Source organism: Corvus hawaiiensis, chromosome 7 (genome assembly GCF_020740725.1).
Source record: "Corvus hawaiiensis isolate bCorHaw1 chromosome 7, bCorHaw1.pri.cur, whole genome shotgun sequence".
Taxonomy (NCBI): Eukaryota; Metazoa; Chordata; class Aves; order Passeriformes; family Corvidae; genus Corvus; species Corvus hawaiiensis.
The window spans coordinates 4,195,813-4,210,062 of NC_063219.1; the positions used below are offsets into that span (position 1 = coordinate 4,195,813).

Consider the following 14,250-nt stretch of genomic DNA (forward strand, 5'->3'; position numbering starts at 1 on the left):
AAAAACAGTTTGGTGCTTTGGCACCACTGGTGTTGTTTCCAACCATCAGTAGAAGACATAAAACCTCTCCAGAGGTGTCTGCATGTCCAAAAGAGCAAGTGTCCACCCTCAGAGAACCCCCATGCTTGCTGGGCTTTGGCCATGACCAGAGTGACTGCAGCAGGTTGATGTGAATGCAGTGTCACACCAGGCGCACCCGGGCACCAGCGTGTGTGTGAGCTCAGGGCACAGCCTGTCAGGGAGCTGACACTGCAGGTGCCCATGCTGTTCCTTTCCCCAGCCAGCTGGAAAAGCTGATAATGGCCTGACTTCAGGGATAATTGCACTTGAACTTCCCCGGCTGCTCCAATGCAATCAGCAGAGGAGAAAGACAAAAGGGCGGAGTGAAACGAAGATGCTCAGAAGTAAAATCAGTCCCCTGCCTCTGTGCCTGTTTCATACCTTGGATCTGCCAATTCTGGCAACTTCCTTCATTCACATCAGTGCTAGACAGAAGAGAATATGACCAATGAACTCTGGGAATAAAGCTCCTCTGATTCCCTTCTTCGCAGGTGTTCGTTGTCACATCAGTGCTAAGGAGCCACTTGAAAAGGCCATGGTGTCTTAAACGCTGACAGAAATACTGCAGACATGCGAATCCTGAGTGCTGCTTCTCCTTTTTTCTTCAACTTCTGATCAAATGCATGCAGAAAAGCTCGTGTTGGAGGCCTCTGAATGACACGGTGTCACCCTTCAGATGCACAGAGGCGGTGCCTGCCAGTGCAGCACTTGGATAAACAAACCCTGAACCAGGGACCACCCGTGCTTCAGCTCTCCCAGGACACAGCCTCTGTGCTGTGCCATGCTGTGCCTGGCATTTTGACTCACACACTGAAATATTTACTGCTTGCACTGCCTTCCCATACTGGTATCTTGTAGCTGAAGCTTTTGGCATTGGTTGTAATTTGAAAGCAGCCTTCTCTTCTATTTACCTGAATTCCGCACTGCCAGCCTGGGGTTTTAAGCTGAGCACCTTGCAGTGGGAATCTCAAAAGCACTTAACTCTCCAAGGACCTAAATTTTCCCTTTATGTTTACGTTACCGAAATTGTTGCTGCAACGCTGAAAATCTATTTTCTCTCCTTCCAAAAATCAGCCATGAATTCAAGCATTGGCCAAGCATGCTGAAGCCTTGCTTGCAAGAGCCTATTCCTGTTAGCACATCCACTTTTTGGATTCAGTTCCTTAACAGAAGAGCTGGAGCTCTGCTCTTCAAAGGTAGAAACGCAGGGTGCAGTTCCCAGCAACAGTGCAAGAAATAAAGCAGGAAAAAAGCATTAGGCTTCTTGCCTAAAATGCCTCAAGATTAGTAGAGCCCTCTGAGCAGCTTCTGGGAGAGTCCAGTGAAAATCTGGCTGCTTTGATCTGTGTCTTCAATGTTCTCCTCAGTGTTGTTGTTAGCAGGAACTGGAAGAGCCTCACATTTTGTCAGGTGAGCTCTTTTACGGGATTTGACAAAGACTATAGTATTAAATCAGAATTTTCAGAGGAACTTTACTTGGAGCTTTTGTTTCACAGAAAAGCTTGTAGAGTTTGAATTGTTGCATTGAGGTCACTTCCATAGCCAATAGCCTATGTTCAAATCAGTCAATAATGCTCTTAAAAGTACTGAAACTATGGATGTGTGTTCATGATAGAGCTGGTAACTGGGTAATACAGACGCAAAAATCACTCTCCATTTTATAGTTAAAAAAAAAAAAAGTTGCTTTTCAAGGAGTTACTAAAAAAAAAAAAAGCAGTACTGTGTTGGCATGTGCCCAGAGTTCTGCAAAATAAACTCTGTGAAAATTAAATCCATTTTAAAGTATTTTCCTGAGCTAAAGTTTCTGCTTAGACTCTGAAGTGCAGTGAGATCTCTGGAAAAAATTCCCTTTGTCGATCTGGCTTTTCAACTGAGTGCCTGTCAGCTGTGAACAAAGCCAGAATTTTTGGCAAGGTACTTTTTCAGACAGAACAACTTCAGTTCCTTGCTCTTCACAGCATGGTACTCCTCTCATTGCTTTGTATCTAATTCAGCCTGTGGTGTGAGAACACCCCAATTCTGAGCTGTGCAGAAGCACTGCTGCAGAGTTACAGGGAGAAAAGACTTGGTCTTCAGAGGTGTGCCTGTGACTCAATAAATCCCTTGGTGTGCCTGTGACTCAATAAATCCAGGGAAACACTGCTTGAAAACTCCGCTCTTCAAAACTTCACACTTTTTTGCCTGTTGATTCATAGATTTTTCAAGGGCAAAAGGAGCCTTGAAACATCATTAGCTCTATTTCCTGTATGCAGAGGCCTGAAATATCATCAGCTTGCCTGGTGTGGATCTCAGGAACTTCCCTGGCCTCATCGTCCAACCTGGCTCTGAGGTTCCAGTGACCGAGGGATGGGCAAACTCAGGGCTCTGGTGCTCTGTGCACTCTCCTCGCACTGCTCTGGAGCTTTTCAGAAGTGCAGCTGTCCCTCCAGAAGTTGGTTACTTCCCAGTATTAAAAGGAATAATACCAGCTGCCTTTATCTCTAATCTGAGCACAATTTTAAATCCCAGATGTTGCATCTCCCGCTTTCTCTGGCTGGCTCAAAGAGCTCTCGTAGCCAGCTTTTTCTCCCTGTGTACTGTGTCATCAGCTCACCTCCTGATCTTCCAAAAGCTAGACAGATAGAGGCTCTCCTATGTCTCACAAGGAGGAATTTCTTTCCAGCCCCAGAGTAATTTTAATTGCTCATCAATGTAAGCTGTGTATTTTTCAGTTTGCTTTTGGAAGGCAGAAGCCAAAGCATGTGTGGCATTTTATTATCGATAGAACCAATGGAAGTAAAAATTACATCCTCTGTGTTTCAGCTTCATGTGAGGAGTTTGGTGTTCAGGCAGTTCTGATATCTGTGTGTTTTAGAGACTCCCTTTTTTTCCCCATCAAATACAGCCTGTGTGTTCTATTCTGAAACATGCAATCTTATGTTTGGCTCTATAAAAGTCATTTGGTGTGAGTGACTCCAGCTTACTCACCAGCCTGGCTCGCTCTCTGATACTGGATGCTCCTCACTGTAGTTTGCTGGGATTTCACTCTTCCTGTCACCTGTACACTTTAGTGCCTGGGATATTTTAATAATTTCTAAACCTCTGTCTGGAATATTAAGAAGTGCCAGTCCTGGGGATCCCTGGGGAACAACACCCCAATTGTATTATAATTGCTCATTTACAGCTACTTTTGGAGAGTCCCCAATTATCTGGGTCTTAATGCATTTTTCATGTGTTTTATTAATATTGAAACATAGAGACAAATCTAATTAAATGTTTACCATTTAGCCAGTGCTTTGCATTTTAATTAAAGGAACAAAAAATGGACTTCCCACGTGCGTAGCTGCTTATGAAGTCAGCCCTCTGTGCTCCTGGCAATCCAAGCTGCCAGTGACCTTACCTGGGAGCAGGTGTCTTCGGAAGCATTACAGCTCAGTTTGACATACTTATCCCTGTGTTTGGTTGATGGGAGTCAGTGCTGGCTCCATAATTGTCTTTTTAAATTTTTTTTTTAATTTTTTTTTCTTTTTTTGGAGACAGTGTTTTGTGAGTTGCTTTTTCAGGTTAACCTGCCCCACAAACCCCAATAACTGAATGTTTGCTGAGCCATGTTCTACTGCCAGTTTTCCACATGCTTATCAAAAGGAGTAATAGGGTTTCTAAAATATACTTCTTTAAAATATTACAGAAATTGGAACAATCTGATAGAAACTTAGTTTAGTAGAAATGTCTTTATGTCAAACTAGTTTAAGGCCAAAAGCTCCTTACATTTTTTTCTTAATTGTTATAGCAGAAAATCAGACATGTGGATATAGGTACATTCTTTTCAGCATATGTAGTATATTCTTGTACTGTGTTTCACAAGAAGCATGAGTTGATATGTGCATGGAATTTTGTATAAGTGATAAGCTTTATATTCTCCCTTTGGTACTAAGAGTCTGTGTTTGGAGTTGCTGGCAAGGTATGTGGGTGAATTTGTGTACAGCCATTTATTGCAGATACAGAACAAGGCCTGACAGGTGGGCAGCCCCTTGATTTAATGTTCAGTAGTGACCTTGTAATTCTCCACAGAGCACAGTAACTCAGCTTTTGTACCAGTAGTTGCAATATTAGAAAAGGATCATTTTTACACAAAGCCACTTACCTGGAAATTTATACTCAGGTCAGACCATTGGGTGTTTAACTCTGAAGTAATTATGTGATAGCTGTGAAGAATAGGAGTTTGTCAGATCCTTGCAATCAAAAGTCCTGACCTTACACCAGTTCTCAGGTGTGCTGTGCCTAAACTGTGTAAAATGCTGTTCCATGTCCACATCAGTGTTTTGAACTGGGCCACCCAAACCAGACTTCCGCACAGGACCCGTCCTGCTGTGCTTGGGAAGCCACAGCCACACTGGTGAAATATGGAGTCTTGGGTCAGACTTGGGTCAGAGCAGGAAAAGGATGGAGTCCTTTCCCTCAGGTGTAAAAAAGCCATTGGTTAGTAAGGGTTGAGGAGAGGTGAATGCAGTGAACATAAAAGTACAAGGACAGCTTTCCTTCAGACCAGTGGATGCTTCTGTAACAGGAGACAATTACATGTAAATCATGAGTATTTGCAAACCCACTCCCCATTACTCAGAACCAGGACACAGATGAGATAACCACGTTTTGTCCAGTTATTCCTGCAAGGTATTTTGTGGTTTTTTCCAAGCACAAGGATTTTGCTCTGTAGAAGGCCAAAGTAACAGCAATATATTTATGTATGCCGGTGAAAAGAAAAGAGGGAAGTGACTAATTCATGCTTAAAGCCACCTTTCAGAATAGCTAGTGTATCATTTTTGGTGTACATCTAAATTGGAAACTACCTACGGAGAAAATGGCATTGCAGAAAGTATACCCTGAAGACGTTTGTTATTGCAGAGTTTGTTAAATTATAGCCTTTCATTGAGGTTATTACTTGAAGTTCAATTAACATTTTAAATGTATGGTTGGAGACCAGCAAACGGGGCCTCAGCAGACAGGTGGTCTGGGTACAGAACATGTTCCCTGCCGCCAGCATCACCATGGCAAAGCCAGGAGGAGAAGCTGTTCTTTTCCATAAAAAGCCACAAACACCTCAACCGTTTTGTGCAAGCTCCTTCCATGTGCACACGCTTCACAGGCTTACAGCAGTGCACTTCAGCAGCAGTGCACGGTTTCATGGACATCTCAGTTGGAAAAAAAATCTTTTATCAGCCAGACAGAAAGTCCCACAGCTGCCTTTTGTTCAGTCTACATGGAGGTTGCTTCTCCTTCCATTAAGGAATCTCCAGTCCAGACAAAATTTATTTATTTACCTGGAATTGAAAGACAAATACAGTAACAGAAAAATTTGATTTTAAAGAATAGTTTTTGCCAAGCAGATATATCTGAGGATGGAGGAGTACGTGAAATCTAGTGGTACAATGAACTTGATTTGCATTGGAATGGCAAGCTGAACTGCTTGAAGTTGCCTGTAATGTTTTTTCCTCAACCCAGAACAGTGTGTTTTAAATAAAGGGAATCAGTTTAGCTTTCTAATAAATACCTTCAGCCAGCATTTTCAGAAGGGATTTGTCAATTGGTGACTGCCCTTGAAACCGATTTGAAAGGCAAGCAGACGTGGCATCTAATGGAAATACAATACGATGCCTCTCACAGTTGAGTTACTGAATAAAAAATAAGTAACGAATGCAAATAAGAATAAATAATGCTGTGAGGGACAGAACTTATGCTGCCAGAGCCTAGCAAAGTAACTGCTACACAGGTGGGAATTTCTAGAAGTCGTGAGCACAGAGAGGAGAGCACGGAGAAAACCAGCATTAACAGTTTCTGAAGAACCTCTGGCATGGGCATCTCTTGGCGCTGAGAAATATATTTTTGCAAAAATACAAGCAAAAATACACAAGTGCAGAACCATCCCTGTCCCTGCCAAAGTGCTGACCAGTTTCACTGAGTATCTTCCTTCCTTCTTGTAGCAGTTGCTGGGTGAAAGTCACCCGCCCAGTGGCAGAGGTTACCATGCTGATGTATAAAATACTGCAGTGGTTCTCTAGATACAGCACTGAAGTAGGGCTCCACGTAGTGGTGTACAGCAACTGTTGGCAAATGCTTATCTGTTAATGGCAACCCGTGTGTGTATAATGTACTACTGCACAGCACCTGTTTATGGCAGATTGGTGTTTAAGCAGTGTATTGCACAAGGGAGAGACTTTCAGGCTGAATGAAAGCATTCCTCTCCATTACAGGCAGCTTGTTTATCACAAGCACCGGTGTTTCTTGAAAGTAGGAAACAACCCCCAAATACTGGGAATATTTAAAACAGCCTAATTGCGTGGTGATTGCCAGATTTGTAGTGAGTGGGTGGGTGGGGTTGGTCTCTCGCAGCAAGCTTCAGCTGCTCTCACAACCTGCCTTCGAAGAGCTGCTTAGGGAAAGGGGAAGGAAAGAAAGAGTATAAAATCAGTTGCTGAATAGTGTCTGCAGGATCTGGAAGCTGCTGTGTGCCTCTCACCCCGCATGTCCCAGCCCCCCGCTCAGATGGGCTTGGTTGGTGCCTCACAGGGGTGGCTGCAGTGTTGGAACTATCCAGGCGGCCTCTCCCAACACACTGTTCTGCTTCCTTCATCAAACACAAAACCACCCCAAGCCTTTGTTGCTATCACATCTGTGTTTTTTAAGGATTTTGTTAGGTCTGTCTGTTCTGGCAGAAACTCTCAGAACTGTCACGAGAGTTGCTGTCCTGTGGACAGCCTGGCTAAAGGGCTCTGGTCACAGGTCTGCCCGAACTCAGGGCAGCTTCAGGGTCTTCCTTCTGGTCCCTTCACACCTCCTGCAGTATTAAACCTACATGACAGTCCCGTCATGCCCAAAGCATCACCTCCTAGCAGGTCTCTGATAGCTGAAGATTGTCCAGGAAATTGCAGTTTGAAATTTGTATTATTATTTTCATTAAATTTTTGTGTGTAGCAAACACTAAATTTAAATATCAGCATATATGTCCAACCATTGTTTTCCAACAGAGAAAGGGCTTCTGTGGGCCAAGTATTGTTTCGTAATAATCAGTTTTGTTTCAAGTAGCCAGAAATACATTTTAGATAATCATATTAAGAGGCCTACCCAAACTTCAAAAACTGGCCTAAAACAGGACTCCAGATTTCATGGGAATGAGGAATTCCTTTCTAGTATTTACATATAATTGAGTCAAAAGTTGATTACAACATTAGCACTTCTAAATACACCCTGCCAGACTCTAGGAATACTACAAGACATCAAGAAAGAATAAAATGAATTTTAAAAGCCAATTCAAGTTCTGATTTCCTTTCTTTGAGGTTATTACTTTGTTTAAAAAATGAAAACTGTATGTCCCTCTGTTTGAACTTTATTACTGCTTTGGCTGCATTACAGGAAATTATAACGGGACAGTATTTTGACTTATGTGGTATTGACTGACTTGATCTGTTTGAAGAGCTGCTACTAAATCCACACAAGAACACTCCCAGCTGTGTGTTTGAGTTTGTTGAGAGCCTCCTTTGAAAATCTCCTCTAACAGTGCAGGAATTTTTCTCCCAGCGCTGCACATTGTGTCCCTGAAAAAAGCAACTTATATCTGCATCCTTCCATTCTCAGCCCAGTTATCCATCGGGCAGTAAAGTGCTGCTGCTCCTATGGACAGAGACCTGGCTCCAGATTTATTCCAGGCACTGCCACGGGTGCCCATGGGATCCCCTGCTGCTGGCTTGTTCGTGGGTTTGGATTTCCTGTGCTGTCACACCAGGAAAGTGCCAGGACTGAGAGCCACGGGGTAGTGACCTCGGGAAGGGAAGGATGCAGGTGTCAGTGCAGGGCATGGCAGTCACTGCTTCTTAGACAGGAAATGCAGGCACTTCCCGACACCTCCATGCAGGGGGAAATGCTGAGGTGAATATAAAGGCATAGAAGATGTTGGCTTTCTATGGTCTCTGTCTGCTGGAATCTGCAGTGCCTTCCTCTCACAGACCTGTCTTCTGCTCACACTCAAAATTTCCTCAGTAAGACGGACTTTTCTCCCCTTTTTATCCACATTATCAGCTCAGGAGTTCTTCAGGGTGTGGGAGGGCAGGGTTCAGTTTCCTCCTTGCATCAAGGCATTCAAATCTGTACATCCTGGTTCTCGCCTCCCAGTGGAAACTGCCCCAGGCTGGTCTTAGTTGGGGTCTTTTCTATTTTTCTGTTGAAATTCTGAGTATTAAGTAATCATTAAGTTAAATACAGATATAGTCCTAGGGATGCTCTGATCCATGGCTCACCAGTGATCACAGCCACCGAGCTGTGGGGCATGAGCCCAGGAATGGTTGTGTGCTGTGCCCCGCTCTCTCCCTTTGAGGCTGAAGAGCTCCCTGTGCCAGGAGAGCTGTCCTGGGGAGTGATGGCTGCCAGCTCGGTGCTCTCCCCTTCCAGAGAGCAGCCCCCAGACTGTTTCTTGTCTTGCTGACCCAGGAGCACAGAGCCTTCATCACGGGAAGCAAAGGAGAGAACGAGACGCCTAACTCCACACCCTGGGTGAGAGTTCACATACAGGTGGCAGAATAGCACCCTCTCCTTCCCCACAGAGGAAAGGGAAAATAAGAGTTATTCCAGTATTTTGAAGGGGCCCGTGGTTGAGATCTCTGTGCTTTGGGGATGGTCCACTGGAGGGACTGTGTTTCATTCTGACCCCAGTGTAGACCCCCATCAGCAGGGACCAGGCTGCACTTCTGCTCCTGCTGCACTGTGGGAGGAGGGGCAGTTACCTATGGATGATTTTTTAACAATAATGATTACAACAGAAGGATTCCTGAGGCTTTGTTGTTCTTGATGAGCCTGCCAAGCAGCAGGTATGACTTGACCTATCATTTTAGCCTTCTGGCTGAGTCTCCCCATTTGCTCAGCATCCCTGTGTGCATGTTCAGGAAGGCATTTGATGCTGATTGGAACTAATTCACCATCACAGTGGGGGGAATTCACTTATATTGCTCTGTGCTAACAGCTATAAGCAGTGATAATTAATAGCTCCTAATTGCTTAATCAGTGTAAAGTTTTAGTCTATGTCATATGTGAAGGTTTTTATTTTGCGTGGATGACTAAACCCCCAATTAATGCATCGAGTCACACAGCCTTACCAGCACTGTCTGCTCCAGACAGAGAAAAATAACCAGTGTCTTCATTACCCCCCTCAGGTCCCTTTCTGTAGTCATTACCATGGCCTGAAGACATTTTTCTGTAGCAGCTGCAGTAATGTTACAGTGAGCTCCCTATCAGCTCAGAGCTGTCAGCAACAGATATGAATCCACCAGCCTGAGCCCGTTCAGTGCTGCTGACATGCTCTTCTTGACTTTCCATTTATTCCTTTACCTCTGGTGGCCAATCTCTCTTAAAATCAAAACTGTCTGCCACCAGCGTATCTGGCAGTACTCTGTAATTTTGCAGTTCTCAACAGATGCCCAGTCCCTGTGCACACGCAAGGATTGTCTCCATCCCACATTACTCAAGGAAATGCATCCCTCTTTGGTATTCAGTTTTTGTTTTCTTCAGTGCTGGCTGAGTTTTATCTCTGCTCCCTCTCCCTGCTCTCCCTCACACTGTCCGTGTATCTCTTTCCATGCCTGTCTTTCAGGGCATATCTCTTGGATTGTTTTCATTTCCCAGACCTGTTTCCCAGGCCAGTTTCTTTTCAGCTGCCTGTCCCTGAGTCCCTCTCCATTTGTGTTTGTCTCTTTTCTTATCTGCTGAGGAAGATGAGGGGGAGATAGAGGTGTTGACTGGCAGAGCTGGAAGTCCCTGTCGGAAATGATTGTGAGCAGGAGTTTGCTTCCACCCTTACTGAGCTCCAGGCTGGATGCACCCTCTTGGCAGGTGGGGTTGGGTTCTAGGGAACTGTTGGATGGATGGATGGATGGATGGATGGATGCATGGATGGATCCACAACAGGTGCTGTGCTTTTCCACAGTGTAAGTGCTCACTGATGAACCCTATGAGAGTTTTGTCTGTAAAGGGATCCCATTAATGTTTGTGCAGGGTGTCTCCATTGGGCATGGAGACTTCAGGAGAGAAGCAAATATGCAGAGAGGAGACAGAAAGGTCAGCTGCTGCCATTTACCATAATAAAAGTAACAATACCAATGCAGGTACAGCTTGTTAAAGAAAAGCCTGAATTTTATGGGACTAATCCTACACTGGAAAACTATTTGGTGATAGATTCTAAGGTGAATTCATCTGACATGAGTGAAAGCCACATAGTTTTTTAGCAGTGGAATTGACCCTTAGATTTCTGTATCCCATAATGTGTTACAGAGAGGGAGAGAAAATGAGCACTAGGTATTTCTATCACATGTTTTCTTCTTTTACGGAAAGTTTTACTTTTTCTTGCAACGTGTCTCTCCTGCCATAAGGGAAGGAAATCCTGGGAAGTGTGAGACTCTCTTAGGTAATTAACTTTCAAATTGATACGAGAGATCTGAAGGCTAGCACAGGGCCGGTAGGAAATGCAAAATTATTTTTACCTAACAAAGAAATGTGAGTGAATGAATGAATGTGTGACTATAGGAATAGTCAGACAAGGACAAGGAAAGCATTATGGCCTGATAAAGGCAGAACAATCCATCACAACAATAGTATCTTTAATTCTCCTTAATGCTCTGCTGAGGTGTTTGAATTACATGTTGATTTTGTTATCTATACCTACATAGAACTCAGGAGTTTAGCTGCCTAGAAAAACACCACACAGGCATATTCAAACCTTCTGTCTCACCTAAGCCATGCAAAGAACAGCCTGGGACTCTTACCACAGAGTATACCTGGAATTTCTTGGACTTCAGGGCTGGTTATGTCTAGAAACATCTCTATGGTGTCTCTAGCATTTGTGCAGGAGTGAATTTTTCAGGTAAAGGATGAGTTTCTAAGCAGCTTACAGAAGCTAATAAATGATTTATAACTATTTTGATAGTTAATCAATTATTTTAGATTGTTAGGTAAGTAAAGAGGGTGCTTAAAACTATGGCTTGTAACCATCTAAGCCACTTTATTTTGTCTGTTTACTTGCACTTCAGTATCAGTGTGTTGCAGATATCCTAATACTGAATGATGATTTATTAACCTGATAGAAACCATCTGTAAATGTAAGTTTTGTGCAAAGTGAGACACTTCTCTTATTTCTGCTTTTCTTTGTCTTGGTTTGAAAGACAGGTATCTGCTAAGGAAGGCAGAAGCCTCCCTTGGAATGGCAGATGCAACCCCCCCTTCCCTCTGAGTTATTATAATTTTGAAATCAAGGGGCTTTTAGGCAAAGATGTGGGAAATAGGAATAACAGTTCTTTACTATTATTTATCTATATGTGTATAACCAGTCAAACAAACAGCAATAACTATGGCAGTAACAGAAAACAGAACCAGAAACCCAGTCCCAGCCTTCTCGGCTGTCAGGCTGTTTCCCCTCGGGTGCAGTTCCGCTCGCAGCCGGCAGGGGCGCTGGCGGCTCCCGGTGAGCAGGGCAGGTGCGATGGTTCCCCCGCGGCTGCAGGGGGCGCTCCGGAGCGAGCTCGGGGAGCACGCGGCACCGGTGGTCTGGGATCCCGGGAAGGGATGGAACAAAGAAGCTTCACAAACCCCTGGGCAGCTGATCCCGGTGTCCAGCCGGACCCTCGGGAGCAGCAGGCTGGAACGGCAGGGATGAGCACAAATCCCGGGTGGCAGACGAGGTGTATCCAAGCAGGGAACCCCCCGGAGGTCGGGGCAGGTTGAGCAGGGCTACAACGCAGCGAAGGCTCGAAGCAGCTGCGGGGCAGGGCGGCCACAGCCCGGCTCCCAGTGGGGCAGGGAAGGCGGGCTTGGGATCCCGGGGCTTCTCCAGCAGAAGGAAAAGTGGCTGAAGAAAGCAGCTTCCCTCTCTGTCCTAACACCAGACCGAACTGCCCACACACCTGGGTGAAACAAAAAGAGCAGCCAGGTCTTTTGTTTTTCTGAAGTACCTGGCCATTTGTTCCCCATGCAACATGTATTGGGGGGGTGGAAATTCCTTTAACAGAAAAAAAACCAAAAAACCAGGAGAGCTCCTAAAACCCCAACATCCTTCTACTGAGAGGAGTCTGGTCAAGGCAGCTGGCATAGCTGATGGGGAGGAAGCAGTGTTTCTTCTCTGTATGACACTGAACTTAGAGCTAAGAGGAGGACTTCATTTTTCTTGTCTCATCAGTAACTTAATCCTTTGCGGTTTTACTGTTTCTGAAATAATAAAGTCAGTCTGGAGTCAAAGGAAAGCCCTTCTCAGTTCTCAGGAAAACACAAGGATGAAGTAACCTTGGTCTTTCCCAAGCTAGTGAGCAAACATTTTCTGCTGGTGGCTTTCCCTGGCTGGGAAAACAGAAGCATCTCTCACAAATAAAACTCTATCCTGGAAATGACAAGGAAGGTGCTCTGGCCAGAGTCTGTAATTCAGATCTGTTGCAGTAGTTTTACCCAAGGGAAGACAGCCCAGGAGACAAAACATTGGTTTTCTGTGTGCAATTTGCCAAAGCAAAATTAATTCTCATGTTCCAGTGGGAATCTGCCCTTTCTTAACCTAGATTTCATAACAAAGCCTGTGAAAATTATGGAAGCCTCCAAACTGTCACTGTGTGTGCAAAACAATGCTACTATTCAGGAGCAGAAATGTACTCCAGTGTCCCAGCTGTAATGGGGAGGAGAATTTTGTAGGTTCTTCTCTTCCTTATCTTGCTTGGAAAAGGAAAACACAGGGTTTCCTAATGTGCCTTCACTAATGTGCAAGAATCAAGTGAATGGGCCAAGGTTGTGCCCTGCAGAGGGGTTTTTTTGGCCAAATTCTTTTAGCCCTTTCTGCTGTATGCTGGAGGGGTTTAGAATATTTTAGACACAACGAATGACAGGAATGATTTATGCCACAAATTGTTTAATAATTTTTTTTTTTCAATTCTGTTGCCTCACAGTCTAAAAATCTTAAGAAATATATACAGGAAGATCTGTGAGTAGAGGTAGAATTTCTCCAAGGGCCTTGTCAACCTTAGGGCAAATACATTTATTATCATTTAAGCCTGACATAGAGATATAATTGTGAGATCTGCTCCTCACATGAATGCTTGTTATGCTCCTGAGTGCTTATGTTGACTTCCACAGGACTATTTTTGTTTTAATTTTGCAGAGCTGGTCTTTAATGTGTTTCAATCTGTCCTTATTACAGGACAGATTTTCCCTTAGTGGGGAAAACCAGGTGAAATACAGAGGCTTGTGAGGGCAGAATCTAGACCAGTTCATACTGAGAGCAAAGAAAGTTATTTTTCTCTTTAAACAACCAAGTCAATATAGATACACTGTTTGGAGGGAGTTTGGTTTTTAATTCTCAGTATATTTGACCTTCAAAAGGACACATAACAATGCAATTCAGAGGTGTGCTGCCTACAAGCTCAGCTCCTGGTTGTGTCTGTACAGCTGAGAAAAGTGAAAACAATGAAACAGACACTTTTGAGTTCCCAGTGAGAAAAAAGGAAACTGGCAGCCTTTTCTTGCTTTATTGTTAAATATCTCTATTTAAATGCAAATCATCATCTGACACTGCCAAACAAAGTCATGTACCAGGCAGCAGGCATGCAAGTTAAATTTTTTTTTAAAATTATGTTTTGAAGATGCTGAATTGCTTTTATTTCCAGGAGGAATAGAGGTGGCTGAATAAATTTTTGGCTGCGTACCGAGGATCAGCTCAGCACCTAAGAGCTTCAGATATGAAGATTTCTATTTTAAGAGCATCTTTTACAGAATCTCTAGTTAGGAATCACTTGGAGGTGATGCCTTAGGTTTTAACTTTTATATTTTTCGAATCCTGTACTGCCTGGTGTGTAACTCTGAAGTTTCATGTGGCCTGTTAACTTCTGCTCTCTCGTGCTAGGCAGACATAACAAGCCTCTCTAGGTTTCTACCTCAAGGACACCAGGTGCCAAAATGTGTAAACTAAAGCCTAGAAGGGGGGCAAACTTGGGGTAGTTACATCATTAACTGAAGTTATAATTGGAGAATTAACCCTGATACACAAATGGACCAAACTTATAAAAGTGTGAAGAACCCGTGACCCAGAGTCCTTCTTGGGTGTAGCCTTTTGACTGCCCAGGGTGTACCTTTGAAGGCCCTTCAAATAAATACCTACTTTTATTCTCTTATTTTTGTCTAGTCTCTGTTTTTACGTGGCCA

The 14,250-nt window shown here is 43.9% G+C and overlaps 1 protein-coding gene across 4 annotated transcripts in view; it reads left to right on the top strand.

Moving 5' to 3' along the window:
- Window positions 1–14,250, top strand: part of ERBB4 (erb-b2 receptor tyrosine kinase 4) — a 577,667-nt gene that overhangs the window by 385,841 nt on the left and 177,576 nt on the right. The gene's annotated exons all lie outside the window — the stretch shown is intronic.